This window comes from Leucopleurus acutus (assembly GCF_964270905.1).
Source record: "Leucopleurus acutus genome assembly, chromosome: 10".
In the NCBI taxonomy this organism is placed as follows: domain Eukaryota; kingdom Metazoa; phylum Chordata; class Mammalia; order Artiodactyla; family Delphinidae; genus Leucopleurus; species Leucopleurus acutus.
This window is the reverse complement of record NC_139153.1, coordinates 103,528,082-103,544,770: the sequence shown is the minus strand read 5'-3', so window position 1 is coordinate 103,544,770 and position 16,689 is coordinate 103,528,082.

Below are 16,689 nucleotides of genomic sequence, written 5' to 3'. Positions count from 1 at the left end.
CTCAGTGTTTGCTAAAGCTAAATATGCCCCTGCACGCGCACACGCGCACACACGCACACACACACACACACACACCACACACACACATACAGAGCTTCGTTTCCTTTGTATCTACTGCTGATGTAACCAAAAGGGGGGTCCAGCAGCTCACTGTGCAGAAGCCAATAAAGAGGCCAGGTTGGTGGAAAGGAAAGTTTGCTTTATTTTCGATGCCGGCAGCCAGGGTTGGGGGAGGGTGAACTCGTGTCCAAAGGCTGACTCCCCCCTGACAGTCAGGGGGCAAGGGCTTCTATAGGTGGAGGGAGGGGGCTACACGCAGAAACAGCACAGGCAGCTCTGACAGGCGTCTTGATATTGGCCACGCGGTGCTCTGACCGGCGTCATCTTGATTAAGTGCAGTTAGTCTTCAGTTCCAAGGTCGGTTGGTTCCCATTTCCTTGAGGCCAGTTCTCAGAATTGTGGCAGCTTGTGTCACGGCTACAGTCTGGTCATCATGCAGTTCACTTCTTCCACCTGGTGGGGTTTCAGTATCTGCAAGATGGCTCACAGGATGTGGCTCAGAATATCATCTGTGGCCCCTGAGGAGGAACTACAGGGCCTTGACTGTGCTTAACGACTCAACTATTGTCTTGTCCTGTTTGGCCGCTTTTCTTTGTTTCTGCGTTTTCTCACTTCTCTGATTAAGCTTATTCTTTGCCTAAAGTTTTTCCACAGACAAAAGGCAGGCTGAGGACGTGCCTGAAGGACCGTAGGGCCCTGCTCCGTTTCACTGATTCTTCTCCAACTCCTTTGACACCCATTTTCCCAAGGACACTACCATCTACTCGTCTGTCGGTGGTCTCCCCCTCGCTGTGACCCCTCCTGGGCACCTTTGCTCCATCCGTGTGTCACATCTGACCTCGGGATCCTGTGCTCTCCCTTCTGCTCCGATGGTGCAGATCCTGCAGTCGCTTTAAGGAGCGTGGATGCCTGGAAGGCAACATGATTTTAGACCTTGAGAGTCTGGAAGTGCTCTTACTCTACCTTCAGACTCGCCTGGTGGTTTGGGAACAAGCTCTCGGTGGGCAGCGTTTGCCAGTTGCCTCCCTCTTGCCCACGCTGCTGTCGAGAAGTTTGACCTCTGCAGGCCGAGCGAGTCTCTCTCTGTTCCCGGGGTCGGAAAGTTTGCGATGATTTTCCTGGGCGTTAGGTGGAGCCTTTCAGTCTGGAAGCTCAGGTCTTTGAGTCCTGGGAAAGTTTCTTTTCTTTTCATTCAGTGAACACTGAGTGCCTGCCTCACACTGGGCTCTCGTTGGGAACATAAGTGAACAACAACAGCAACAGACGACAATCCTGTGCTCGTGAAACAGCGTGGAAAAGAGCATTTCAGTATGGCAGCGGGATAAGTGCTAAGGAAGAAGTGCTGCCCCAGGATGGACGAAGACAGGAGCGGGTGTGGTCCAGATGTTCGGGTGGCCAAGCAGACCTCCGCGAGAACGAGAGGGGGAGTGTGCCCCGGAGGAGGGCCTGCCAGGCTGACGGAGGGGCGAGTCCACAGGCCCTGAGCGGGAAGGTGCCTGGCCGGCTCGGTGTCCGGTGAGGCCAGTCCAGCACGTGAGCAGAGATAGTGGCGTCGCCGGGAGATGGCGGTGTGGAGGCTTCTTGGTCGTGGGAGACTTGGCTTCTACTCAGGGTTTCTAGCAAAGGAGTGATGTGGTGGGACTTAGGTGTCGTGAGGGTCACCTGTGCTGTGGCCCGGAGAGAGGACGGAAGGGAGGAGGGGCGGCCAAGGGCCAGGCGGCGTCTGTGAAGCCTGGGCGGTGCTGGTGCGCAAGCAGTGGTGGCGGAGATGGTGCGGCTGGTCTGGTGATGAGGGCGCTTGAAGGACGAGCCAATAAAATCTGGTGACAGGTCGTGTGTGGCGTGTATGTGTGGAAGAGGAGCTGGCGGTGGCTTTCGTTTACTGAGGTCATGATAGGCACCAGCTTGGTTCTTAGCGCTTTGCAGGGACTGCTCATTTGAATCCTCGTAATAACCCGGTAAACTACCCTTATTCACATTTTCGGGGTAAGGAGGCTAACTTGCCCTGGGTCCCCCAGCTCATGGGGGGGCCTCGGACGCAGAGGCCCGCTCTCACCTGTGAATTCTTCTCACCTCCACCCTCTCTGGCCCGTCTTTTCTGGAATAGCCGCTGGAGCTTTGCTCTTTGGACGTTGTATATGTTTCTTTCCTCATTTTCCATCGTTTGTCTTTTTGCCCTTCTCCCTGAGTTCCTCAACTTTATTTTTCCTCTTTGCCATCATCGTGCTATAAATTTCCGAGAGCTCACTTTTCTGGTAATGTCTTTTTTTGTTGTAGCCTGTGTGTGTTTGGTGATTACTTATCTCCGTGAGGATATCAAGTTTGTTTTTAATTTTCTCCCTGTATGTTCTCTTTGCTTCCACGGTTTTTTCTGTTCGTTTTGGCCTCTTTCGCAGCACTTTTTCCTCAGATGTCCAGCAGCCCCGGATTAGGTGTGCTTGCGTTCAGCTCGAGAGCAGATTGAAAGCTCGGAGCATGGGTCAGGGACGGGGCACGGGGTGTGGCTTTGATCCTCAAGGAGCCATTTGTTGGAAACGCTGGAAGCCAGGGTCTTCAGGGCTATTCCTCTTGGGCTGGTTAGAGCCCCAGAGAACCTCTTCTGTTCTCTCGCCAGGTGGGGAAAAGTCTGCTCCCTGCGTTCTAGGTGCCACGTGGGCAGGCGTCTCCCAGCGAGCAGTGTGTGTGTGTGTGTGTCCCCTTGGTCTCTGCGTGTGACGTGGGACCCAGGCCCCCAGCTCTACTGGGGTCCAGTTCGGAGATCCTCCTGGAGTGGGAGAGGATGACCACTGCCGTTGGAGCCCTGCAGACGCCTGCCGCGTAAGCGAGGTGGGTTCTTGTCCCCGCCGGGACCTGCCAAGTGCGTTGCCAGGTGCCCATCCTGTCCGCGGGCTCGGCACTGTGCTGCTGTGTGTCCAGCGTACGACCCCTTTACTGCACGGTGGGCTGGGAGGACTTGAAGTGAGACATGGGGTCAGTCCATCGCCGTGACTAATATTCAGGATAGTTAAGGTTTGCAGCTCACAACCGTCGGGACTCAAGGCCTGGCCTCTGACCAGAGTGGGCAGGCCGTACGTAGACGGGGTGGGGTCAGGGGGGACTCAGCCTCCGCTGCACGTCCTGGCAGGAGTGGGGGGAGGGTGGGAGAAGGAGGTGAGTGCCTGACCCCGCCCCCTACCGCCTGACTCGCTGGTGCCCCCGTTGCAGAACCTGCCAGATGCTCCCTGGTAAAACAGGACGGAAAGGGTGGAGCGTGGGCCTGGAGGGACGGCGGGGCGGGCACACCTAGAATGGACAGATCTCTGAGCCCAGACGCGTAGCGACTACATCTTAGACGAACCAAAGTTCCGCCTGATTGTGTACCTTGAGAAAACTAATAATAGGACCGGGAAAATTGTCAGATGTAAACCATTTATGAAAATCAGTAGCTTCTGGACTATAATTGTAATCAGGAAATGTACCAAGAAAAATCTGCCCTTCTCAGTAACAGCATGGAGGTAAACGTACTAGTTTCCGAGGAATAGGACCAAGGTGGAGACAAAAGCCTCGAACAGAAGCAGGCGTAAGCTGTATTCCTAAACATGATTTTATTACAAACATCATTAGTATAAACAGTATTTAAATGCGGTTTTATATTCCCACCATGCTTGGGAATATAAACACGGGCGAGGTGGTCAGTGTGTATTTAAAAGGTGGTCAGTGTGTATTTGTTGACTGACAAAATGAGTGAATAAACTGTCACTGAGACATTTATGTCGGTGTCTGACAGGGGGTGGGGGGGAGGCTGCCCTCGCTCGACGTGTGTGTCCACCAGGAGGCGGGCTCCACCGCGACGGCCCGTCTCAGCACAGCGGCCGCCTGGTGCCCGTGACCACACTCAGCTGACTGGTTCAGCGTTTGTAGCTGACCTCCTGGGCCAATCACCAGGTTTTTAAAAAGCTTACTGTTTATCTGTACCGTCACACTTGGCAACGTGACCGTGGCCAAGAAGGTACGAGAGGAGATGCAGCCAAAACCAGAAGAAAGCACACGGAGAAAACATAATAAAAGTCAACTTCAATTTTTTTTCTCAACAGTAACCACTGCTAGCTTTTTAGTATGCGTCTCTGGGGTATCTCTTCCCACGTGTGTGGGAGAATTGGAAGCAGCATCACCCGTCTCCTAGCCTGCCTGCCTTTTCTCGCCTCGCCGTGTGGCTTGTCACGTCCTGGCATTGGCCTCAGCGGGTGACCCTCAGTGGCTGCACAGAACCCCGAGGGGCCACTTGTTCTGTGTGGCGCAGAGCACGGGCTGTGGCGTCGGGCTCCTAAGAACCAGGAAGATGTGGTCTGGGCCTCGGGCTGCTTTCTCCAGGCCTGGACTGCCCCGCCCTCGCCCCTGCCCTCAAGCCCACCCAGGGAGGGGTCTGATCACATACCACCAACCCCTCCCCGCCCCACCCCGCGCCCACCTAAACTCCCCACACTCTCAGTATAAAGACGGAGTCCATGCTTTAGTCCCCAAGACCGCATCCGCCACCTGGTCTCCCCCATCGGGTCCCGCCACCCGTGCAGCAGCGTTCCCACCTCGCTCCCTCCCTCCCTGCCCTCAGCCCCTGCCCCCAGGTGGTGAAGAGCCAGGGCTCAGATCTGTCTGCTTGGGTGCGAGTCCTGTCTGTGCCACTTCTCCCCTGGGTGACCTCGGTCAGGGTCGTCATCTTTGTTTTCACTCTCCTCATCTGTAGGATGGGGATCAAAATACTACCTAATCGCAGCGGGAATGACCTGCTGAGAACCATCTGCTCAAGAAGGGTAAGTTATGAGCGTTTCTCGTTCTCCTGATCTCACCTCAAACGTCACTTCCTTCGGGAGGCCTGTGACCCCTCAGGCCAGGTCAGGCCCCACCCCAGTTGCACACCCACCCGGATGTGCTCGCACAGCCCGTGCCCTCGTGCTCAGAGCTCAGGGAGCGCTGCTCCCCTTGCTGGATGTTGACTGCTCTCCCTCTGGACCGCGCAGGGTACGAGGCCAGCGCCCGGCCTGCAGCTCCTTTCATCTCCTTCCCTGAGGAGCCGGGCTGAGCCCAGGAGGCCAGCCCGGGGATGGGGAGGGTTGCAGTCTTCCAGGGACACCTGACGTGTGTGCTGCCTGCTGTACATCAGGCCCTGTTGGAAGTGTTTTACATTTATCATCTCAGTTTCCCAAATGACCACCTGAGCCTCGTCTGTGTTGTATCTAGAAGAGGACTTGGGACTCAGAGAGGCTGAGTGACCGTCCCGGGGCCACAGAGTGGGTTGAAACCCAGGCAGCCTGAGTGCTCAGCCACCTTGCCCCTGGTTCTCGGCCTCCTGTGCGCGTCAGAGCCCAGAATGCTGGTTCAGTCTGTCTGCGGTGGGGCTGAGAATGTGTTTCTAGTAGGTTCCCCGTGAGGCCGGTGCTGCCGGTGCGTGCAGACCACACCTGGAGAGCCCCCGCGCCACCGCCATCAGTGCCCAGGAGGAAGTTTCCAGTAGCCAGCGGGCTCCCCTAGATGTGGGTACAACTGCACTGTTGCCTTTGCCCCCACCTGCCTCCTACCTGGACACTCATTTATCTTTCCTTTCTGGTTCCAACCACTTCGGTGACTCGGGAGGATAAGTCCCCGTGTCACCTGGGCCTGCCCACCTCCCTTCTGTCGGACCCGTCAAACCGCGGCTGCTGGCTTTCCCCAGCGGGGCTGGTTTAAATCATCCACCTTGAAATGGACTCGCGTGTGTTGTGCTGGCGAGGCCCCCCCAGGCAGGGGAGGGTCGGCTGACGCCAGAGGAAACAGCACCTTTCTGCTGCTCACGGAGGCGCCACGGTGGCCAGCTGGGCCCTCGGGAAGACGGAGATTTTCAAGTAACTCGATTTCTGTGCTGCTTGCCGACTTTGATTAACTTTTCACTCCCACTGTAGAGCGCGGGTTTTGTTCACCTGGCTTCTCACGGAGGAATAGGAGCCTGCGGCCCTCAGGCCCCCGCCCGCCCTGCCACTTCCTCGCTGCCACACTTCCTCCGTGTCACACCGTGGAAACCAGTATTGTGAAAACAAGAAGTCTCTTCTCGGGCCGAGGGCTCAGAAGACCGCACACTTGCCCATGGGCATCGAAAGCCTGAGTCCAAGTGTGTGGAGGAAGATGCCTGGTTGCTCCCCAAGGGTTACGCCTGGGGCGCCCGGGTCCGGGCAGCCTCTGCTTCAGCAACGGCAGAGTCCCGGCTGGTAATTCGTTACTGAGGGAAGTTACATAACCGGCCACCTTCTAACTGTTCAGCCGTTTCCTGGAGTAGAAAGTATTTGAGTTGGAATCCTACCTTTCTTCCATTATCTGTTTTTTGAAGTCTTGCCTCAAGCCAGCAAAAATGTGAAGGCTTCACTGAACCATCCAGTTAGAACAGACTCTGCTCCCCCTGTGCCGACATCACGCCTGGCAGCTGGCGCTGCAGAGGTTCTGGCCTTTCGGCTTCGGATGCTAAGCCTCCTGAGGGCAGCTGTAGGAGTGACGGTGGTAACCTCACGACGCCTGGCTCCTCGGAGGTTTTCAGCAAGCGCTTGTGTACTGGACACATTTAGGAGACGTGGTTCGGTCTCAGCCGGGCAGGTGCGAACTCTCCCTGGTTCGGGGAGTGGATCACCGTGTCGGGGGCGTTCTCCCGGCCACCTCGCTGAGCTGGGGAACGGCTGGTAGTGACCGTGTAGGATATGGTACGAATTTTCTACTTCTGCACTAAAAGCAGGACCACCCAGGTCCCTTTTGCAGTATCTTTATTGAAGCAATAAACTGATTGCAAAGCCAGTGCTTCCTTACCTCTCCATGTTCTAATGAAGTGAAATAAAAAGGATATAATGAACATGCTCAAGGTCGTAATCGTGAGACAGAGCTGCACGGCTTCTGGAATCTCAGGGTATCATTTAGTCTCTCCCAGCCTCAGGCTCCTCATTCCTCGAAGGGGGATGGGTTACAACAACCTCTAAAAACACGCGCAGTTTGAGGATGCGTGGTTTGTGTTCACATCACAAAACCACCTAAAGGAAACTCCGCATTTTGCTGGTGAGCCGTTCACAATTCCAGCCTCCGTCCACGATGGGAAAACTAGATTTGAGACAAAGCCATTGTCCAGCCGGTGGCAGGTCACTTCACTCCCTTGGGCCTCAATTTTCCCAGCTTTAAAGTGAGGACAGGGGCTTCCCTGGTGGCGCAGTGGTTGAGAGTCCGCCTGCCGATGCAGGGGACACGGGTTCGTGCCCCGGTCCGGGAGGATCCCACGTGCCGCGGAGCGGCTGGGCCCGTGAGCCATGGCCGCTGAGCCTGCGCGTCCGGAGCCTGTGCTCCGCAACGGGAGAGGCCACGGCAGTGAGAGGCCCGCGTACCGAAAATAAATAAGTAAATAAAGTGAGGATAAGAGAGGCCGCTGGGCTCTCTTTTACTTTGGAAGTTTCTTATGAAAATCAGGTGAGGTGACATAGGTGCTGTCTAAAAGTGAGGGACCCTTCTTGCCATTTATATAGGAAAGGGTCAGGGATCATCGACAAGTTTTCAGAGGCCTGACGATTGGAAGACAGATGATTTTCATTCACTCGCTGGACATTCACGCAGGAATGGACGGAACCCCAGCTGGTAAACCGTCCTCCGGTTCTTAGCCTCTTTCTCTCTGCAGAGCCGGCTGCTTCTTTCTCGAGGGAGGACAGCCCTGAGGGCACAGGCTGGACGGAGTTCTGCTGTTGTTTCATCTGCCCTCTTAGCAGCCACAGCCAGTCTCTCCTCGCCCGTCTGCCCACACCCCACCGCTCCTGGGATAAGACGCTGCGAGCGTGTTGAAACCGCGGAAGGCCAGAGGCCGGTTGCTACCAGGAACCTCCTCCAGCCCCTCTGCCAGGTAACCGTCACAGCCGTACGAAGGCAGAACTGGGGAGACACCGTCCGGCACAGAGGCTCAGAGCTCCCTGCAGCCCTTCTCCCAAGCCAGGCCTGCCCAGAGGCGGCGTCTCACCCTGGGCGGATGGCGCGTCATCTGGGATTCTGCAGACCCAGCTCTGCCTTCTACGTCAGGGCCACTCGGGTGAGCCTCCCGGCCGGCACAGCCTCCCCGGGGCCCGTGAGAAGTGCAGGAAGCAGAGAATCCAGCCCAGTGAAGCAGCATCTCTAAGGGCTGGGCCCAGGAATCTGGGTTGTAACAAGGTCTCTCGGGATTTCTGCACGCACTGCATATGGAGAAATGACGTTCTAAGTTATTCGGGGACACTCTGGTGTCGTGACACTGGGTGGACACCTAGAATCCTGTGTGCTCGACCCGCCCACCCCTCCCTGTGGGAACGTCCTGCTGCCTCAACTCTAAGCGTGTGATGGCAGGGTTGCTGGGAGCGAGACTCCATCCAGTGGCCTGGTGGGCGCCTCTCCTCCAGGCCCAGCTCCTCCTCGGGCCAGAGAGAACAGGCCTGGGCGCCCCTCTGGTCGTGACGCCCAGGTGTGCCAGTGTGGAAAGCAGGGTGAGGAAATGGCTGACCCCGAGGACAGCAGCCTGGGCGCGTTCCGGGCCGCAGTGCAGGTGTTTCCTGGTCCAGCTGCGTCCCCGGACACACCCTGGCCATCTCTTCAAGCTGCCAGGAGACACCCCTCTTCTTTCCTCTTAACCAGGTGAAGCTGGGTTTCAACAACCTGCAGCAAGAGTTGTGACGATGGCCAGTAGGGCTAAGGAGGGCCGGAAGCCGAGCGGCTGGGATGTGGGCAGGATGGAGGCTCGGGCCTGACGCAGGCCTTCAGGGTGCGGGGGGCAGAGGGCAGGGGGCACGGTGGCTCTCGAGACCTCACACCCGTCCTTCACTGGTAACTTGGGTTTCCAGTTTCCTATTGAAAAGGCTCCAAATTTATTTTGAAATGGGGGCCGAAAAGAGGGTCTTTGTCTCCAAGAACTATAATATCTGCTGGGAACCTCTTTCTCTGTCATTTTTTGAGATGTGTCAACAGCAGCCGGGGCTGGCTGACGCACCCCTGTGGCATCGGTCCCTGTTCCCCCAGGGCCTGTCCACCCAGCCCTGCCCCGAGCCCCGACACCCCACCGCTCACCCAGAGGTGCAGAGGGCCAGTGAGGGGAGCTTGGGGGTGGACTCAGGTGCCCTAAGTGTACACTCTACACCTTGGTCTGTTCACCGGTGAAGCTGAGCTGAGGGGTCCCACTTAGAAGGCAGAGAGGAGTGAGAATAGTAACTCTGAAACGCCTGGCACATAGAAGGTGTTTCGTTAGAGCTCTCGAAAGACCCCCGTGTAATACCCCTTTCTACTGAAAGTACAGATTTTTCTTTCTGATTCTGGCTGTTTTCAGAAGTGGCCAGTGTTGTTTGTTTGCTGGGACCAGTCCAGGTGTGATTTTTCCTTCCACCTGGGAAGCCAGGTGTGCCAAACGTTCCTTCTTACGACTTAGTGCTGGAGATCCTTTTCCTTGTGTGGTTAAAACACATAAATACGTAGAGCCGGGTGACAGTCTGTTTCAGCCCTAAGATCAGATCACTTGTAGATAATCAGTGCTGTCTCACAGGCATCGTAGGACAGGAAAGGAATTTCTGAGTTTTTGTTTGTTTTAAATACGTTTATTTATTTATTTTTGACTGCGTTGGGTCTTCGTTGCTGCGTGTGCGCTTTCTCTAGTTGCAGTGAGCGGGGGCTACTCTTCGTTGCAGTGCGCGGGCTTCTCACTGCGGTGGCCTCTCTTGTTGCGGAGCACGGGCTCTAGGCACACGGGCTTCAGTAGTTGTGGCTCGCGGGCTCAGTAGTTGTGGTGCACGGGCTTAGTTGCTCCGTGGCATGTGGGATCTTCCCGGACCAGGGCTCGAACCCGTGTCCCCTGCATTGGCAGGAGGATTCTTAACCACTGCGCCACCAGGGAAGTCCTTCTGAGTTATTTAATCCACTTCCTGCAGTAATCGTGCATCACCAGCTGTCACTCTGCCTGCGTGACAGAGGCTCAGCTGTGGAGGGGAAAGAACAGAGCAAAGTCAGTTATTCTGATGGATCGTTTGTTCTGTCATAACTGTCTCCATCAATACGCCTAACAAACACCATTTCCTAATTCAGTCATCCTGATAATACCGCCGCTTGAAACAAACAAAAAAACGCATTAAAATAAATAACAGTAGGTTATGGTCATGGAGGGTTTAGCCTGAGACCGGCCTCCGCCCAGTAAGTGTGTGATTCACTGAATCAAATTCCTACAATACCAGCTAGTTCCGTCCGAGTTTCTACAGGTGTTCCGGGTTCGCTGGAGAAAGGTCCAGAGTGGAGAAGGAAGGAGTGGGGACCAGCCTGCCCTTCAGAGACCTCGTGGCATCACGTCTCGACTTACACCCCTTGTGATCACTGGACCTGGTTACCTAGTTGTATTCACTCATTTATTCATTAAGAGATTGAACGTGTAAGTTCTGGGAATATCAAAATCAGTGAGAGAACTTCCAAGCTAAGTTAACGGCAGAGGCCAAATGTACTCGTAATTAAAATACTTCATGTAACTGGGAAAGAGTTGGCGCTTTACGTCAGAGAGTAAATCTGCTAGTAATAGGCAGGCTTGGTTCAGTGCCGTCTCCTACCATCAGAATCCATCTTTCTCTCCTTCACACTCCAGCAGGGCTCATACAGCATCTTCGGTACTATAGTACCGTTCATGGTCTGTTTTGTATTTTAGTTGTATTATTAGGATCTGAAGAAGGAACAGAAATAAGAAAGAAATGGGTCTTTGCCTTCAAGGAGCTTACAGTCTACTAGCAGCTTTAAGCCGGGGTCACAAGTGATGATTCAGAGAAGTATCTGGTAAGTGTTAAAGGAAGCCGCAGAGGTTAAGCGTGCGGGTGAGAACGTCAGTGTATCAGGAGAAGGCTCGTGAGGGAGAGGCGTATCGACAGGGGGCTTGAAGGTTGAGTGGTATTTCCACAGGTACGGGTGTAGAAACCAGCATTCTGGAACGAGGAAGGGCACAGCTCTGCTTCCACGTGGAGAAGGGTTTCTCAACCGCGTGCGGCACTGTTGACATTTGCGGTCAGATCATTCTCTGCGAGGGGCCGTCCTGTGCACTGGAGGCCATTCCCACCTCCCCGCTAGATGCCCCGGCACCTCCCCCGAGAAGATGTCTCCAGATGTTGCCACATGCCCCTGGGGCTGGGGGCAAGACCGCCTCGGTCAAGACCCCTGATGGAGAACATACACAGACACAGAGAGGCAGGTGTATGAGGAGGTGTGTTTACATCACTGAGGACAGATGCAGGAGAGAAGCAGCTGACGACCCTGGCTGCATTTGATTGAGATCTCAAAAAGCGACGGAGGAGGACGATGTTGCCCCCAGACTTTCATAGTCCTTGCAGACAGAGACCCACTGGGGCCCATTATTTTGTCATTTTCCCCAGAGCCCAGTGTTCTCGTGGTCTCTCTCCCATCAAGCTTGTTCTCAGACCCTCAGCCCTACAAAATGTGATGACTGATCTTCACTAGGACATCAGTGGTGCCTGAAGACAGTTATTCCTGTAGCAAGCATTTTTATTTTAAAGCACGCCTGATTCTTTAAGGCAACAGGATGTAACTTAGCCGTGGAATCTCAGGCACTAGTGAGAGGGTCTGTGGGGGCAGAGGACGTGGAGCCCCCCAGGAGCAGCTGCAGATGGTCACATGTCTCCCTGGCTCAGACCGGCCCTCTTTCAGGTACAGTACATGCTCAGCGCCCTCCAAGTTTGAATGACAACTGCTTAAGAATCTGCCAACGTTTTCACCACTAGAAAAAGGAAACATGCCTTGTTGCTTTGTGTTGAAAACTCAAAGCACCACATTCCTCCTATTCCCCAGGAAAATCCAGCTCTGACCAAATTCCTTACAGCGCGTGACCCTGAGCCCCAACGCGAACTTCACCTTCGTCTTCCCCAGAACAGCTGTGCGCTCCACCACCAGCCTCACAGGTCACATTTTAAAAGTCAGCAGGGATTTTTCCCGCAATGCTTCAAACTCAAAGTTGAGACGCAGTCATAGCAGTGAAGCTCACTCAGCCTCTTAGGATGAAGCCTGGTGAGTCTGTCACTCTGTTTCTGTGCCTGGTAATCCAGGAATGTAAAGAGACTTTATTCTGAGTAGGAGGGAGCAGAATAGGGATAGATTTGCTGAAGATATAGAAACCATGATAAGAGGACATATGAAATCAACAAGAAAACGGTTGCCAGGCAACATGCTTGGTTGTCAGAGCGACAGAGCCATCTTCAATAATAACCCACAAGCAATCTTGGATAACAGCCCGTAAAGCTCTGAGCTAGAAAGCGTCGATGTCAGGAGTGGGTGACAGCAGATACTCCTCCAGAGAACGAAGGCATACGGCTCCCTCGTTCCATTCCATGAATATGGACCATGCTGTAAACACAGGCCCCAGGGGTCTGCACATCTGAGGAGGGTAGTGTCCCTGCTACCTGGAACATTTTGTGGCTTTTGTTTTTCTTATGGTCGTAGCCCTGTCTGCACATTATATTTTTACTCAGCACAGTGAACTGCAGTCACAGGAAGCACCCAGTTGTCCCCAGTATCTTGCCTTGCAAGCCTGGCACAGTCTTGCTGACTTGATCACCAGCATGTGGCCAGTGGGGCCCATTCCTGAGCAGGATGGTGACCAGGCATGAAGACGGCAGGACGTTAGGGTTTGGGGGAAATTTATGGAACAGGGGCCTCCTTCGTCACTTTTCCAGGTGAGAGATGTGACTCCTATGATGGATGTACCATTGCCCACCTCCTCTTGCTCTCTGGGTCAGCCCTTCGAAGCAGAACCCGGTCTCTGTGCTGAGTCCTCTGCAGCTGACCTCGTGCTCCTATTTTCCTCCGTAAAAGGACTCCTTGACAGCAAGGACTCTGCCGTGCTCCTTCCTGGTCCCCGGCCGCCGGCCCAGTACATTCAAACGTCGCTACACAGGAGCACTAATACCTCCGCCTGACCAGTGACCTTCAAGACAAGCAGTGAGTCGTGGTCAGCACATCCCAGCCCTGCGTTATCCCGAGTGCAGTACAGGGGCTAAGGGCCCTGCAGGCCAGACTCCAGCCTGAACCCTGGCTCTCTGCGACCCTTGACTTGCCTGATGTCTCTGTCTCTCGGTCTTGTCGTCTGTAAAATGAGGATACCGGTTATACCCAACTCATCAGATCGTCTAGGGGACTAAGCAAGCTCATGGCAAGTTTGGAGAAGTTCCCGTCCCATGAGCACCGTGACTCTGTAAAGTGAGACACTACCTTCCTCTTACAGTTTGGCCCTTGCGGGAATCACGTCAAAGCAGGATCTCCCCAGGTCACCGGTTGGAACTCGGCAGGACTGTGCCAGTGGGCAGGGTGGGTGCGTGGGGACGTGGTGGAGGAGGACAGGCCCCCTCCCTCTTCTTTGAGGTTTTCCCACGTGAAACGCTTGATCGCTGGGTCGGTGGTTCTTAGCAATATAAATTAAGCCATCGTTCGGCTTTCCCTCACTGGGATTTTCCATGTCCATGCTGATTTTGATTGACTTTTATTTCTTCTAAAAAGCAGCACGCAAAGAGGCCTTACCAAGAGTTTTATTCGTTGTCATAACAAAACTGTGGTGGAACCGCTCAGAAAGACAGCGGTTTCCTGTGTAACTGGTCACAGCCTTGCTCAAGATTAGAGGCTTTTTCTTACCACCCAACAGAGAAGAGCCAGCTAGGGATAGAAAAGCCAAATACTTCATGTGATGAATAGATTTTTAAATTTTTATTGAAGTCTAGTTGGTTTACAATGTGTTAATGTCTGCTGTACAGTGAAGTGGCTCCGTTATACATACATATATTCTTTTCCATATTCCTCTCCAGTATGGTTTATCGCAGGATATTGAATAGCTCCCTGTGCTAGGACCTTGTTTATTGGGGGCATATTTTATCATCACATGTGCACACAAAGCCTGCAGAGCCTCATTCCTCCAGGGTGGTGCTTTCTCCACAAGGCAAGTTGTCATTCAAAACAGATTCATCACAGGCTCCACACACAATGTCCATATATCCACAAAATGTAAAAGTAAGGAAACTCAGAGTATACAGACAGAACTCCTCTAGGTCTTTAGGAAGTAGAGGAGAGGGTACCTTGGCAGGGCTGTGACACCCAGAGGGCTGGGAGAATTCTCCTTCTTGTTCTGGGTGCTGAATACATGGGTGAGCTCATCTCGTGAAACATTTTTGAGCTGTCCTACTTACGCTGGTTAATTCCTAGCAAATGGCATTTATCAAAATACAGACATTTTTCAAAAGCTTAATAAGCTTTCTAAAGTCAAATAAAGGTGATCCCTAGTTAGGAAAATAGATGGTTGCAATGATTAAACAAAACAAACATTATCCAGAAGCAATGAAGAGAATGGATGGTACTGCGTGGACAGTCACCCCGTTCCAGGATTACCTGACCCCCACCCCCGGGGCGTCACTGATCACCTCCCCCTCTGACGACACTGTGCCTCTGCCTCTGTCCTCAGCTCTCAGGCTTTGTGGCGCCGATTTCCTTGTGGTAATTGTCTTCCTAAGTGGATGGCCACCTCCAAGAGAATCACTCTGCCTTGTTTATCCTCTATCTTCAGCAACCAGGGCAAGGAGAGGCACACGCTGGGCTCTCATGTTCCACCTTACGAATGGTTGGGTGCGCTTTCCCTGTGGGTCCTGTGGAATCATAGGACCACGTGGATGAACCCCAAAAACATGCTAAGTGAAAAGAGTCAGACACAAGAAAGCACATATTTTATGATTCTATTTATATAAAATTCTAGAACAAACAAAAGTAATCTATAGTGACATTAAAAGATCGGTACTGCAGCTACCACTGGGGTCAGTTTACCAGCGTTATGAACTGGACATAAGCTACCCTAGAGCGGGGATCTTGTTTGGCTGGTTCATTGTGGCATCCTTAGGGCCTGGTTCGGAGCTTAGCGCACAGTATACGCTAAGAGAACGCAAATTAAACCAGTGAATGACTTTGAAATCAGAGCAAAGAGAATTCATTTGAACAATCGGAAGAGGTGCCTCATGCTGTTGTTCAGGGGAAGACTGTGAATCTTGTTCCAGATTAACAGTATTTCTGGAGTTAACGTATGTTAATTAAAAAAACCCACAATGATGAAAAGATCATCGATTTTTGAAAATTAGTTCAGCAGGCAACAACAGCAAGTAGTGTAGGACATAAAATATAGTAAGAAATTAATAAGTTTAAAAGGCACGTAAGTCCTTACCTTTTAATATATTTAGGTCATATGAAAGCAATCGAAAATTTTAAGTATCTACTGTTTTGCCTTTATAGAAAACATCTGGGTTTACTTAAAAATGGGAAAATTTTTATCCAGTTTCCTAAATAGTTCAGCTAATGTATCAGATTTTCACAGAAGGCTAAAATTTGCGATGCATTTATTCTTTGAAAACTGACTTTTTAAAATATTGTGCAATAATAAAACATTTACATTTCTAATTGACGGGAAACTCTTAGGTATCTGCTGAAGCAAAAGTTCTTACTACCGGAATTTATTATAACAGATTTACAAAATAAAGGAAGGGTTGTCGTCAGAAGTTCCGGAAAAAACTCTTTCAGTAACTTCCTCTTGCTATGCAGGCCGGTTTTTTAAATGCTCTCTCCTGTGTGCTAGAAAATCACCTGTGTTCCATGACACTTGTGGGATTTCACACTACAAATTATCCTTTTTGGCAGAGTAACTTGACAGATTCATTCACTCCACACGCTCTGTCCACACCCTGTAGGCTGGGCTCCCGTCACACCAGCTACTGACTATTTATTCAGGTAGAAAGGATCTGGTGTCGCAATTCTGTACATGTGATTAGAACCCTGCAAGAAATGCTTTCACACTTTGTAACCTGTACATGTCTACGAGCCATCGACCTCTCCAAGGTCGAAGTACAACAGATCCTTCCTTAGTCCCGAGTGGTTTTTTAAATGACAGATTCATCCTCCAGTATATTTCTTATCCCCAACCGATGTACAGTTTTGTGCCGAGATCTCGGCTCTTGGCAGTGACCCTGGAGGGGGACAGGGTGCTGGATTTGTGCCACGATTTTGAGAGTAAAAAGGGCATTGCTAATAGTTCCAATAGAGTCAGACACATGCTGTTTTGAGCTGGGACGAGAGGCACACATCATAAAGCAGGGCTCATGCTGAGTGAAGCTGTTTCTGGGCTCTCTGATCTGTTCTATTTCTGACCATCTTTGCACCAAAACCCGCCCTATGTTATTTATGCAGCTGTAGGTAAGTCTTGATTCGATTAAGTATGTCTGCCTTTCTGGTTCTTCTTCAAGATTGCCTTTGTTATTCTTGGCCCTTTACATTGCTGTATAAATATTAGAAGGAACTGTCATGTTTCACCAAAAGCGAAAGAAAACAAAAGCTGGGGTTTTTATTGGGCTTGCACTGATTTTGTAGGTCAGTCAACACTTTGAAATAATGAATCATGACCATGGTATAGCTCTCCATTTATTTAAATCTTTATTTTCTCTCAATGCTGTTGATAGCTTTCTGTACTATAGAGGTCCTGAACATCTTTTGTTGGTTTTATTACCAGTCACTTGAACATTTTTTGACAGTTTTGTAAATGCTGTTAAAAAAAATTTTTTTTAACTGTTGATGTTACATAGAAATACA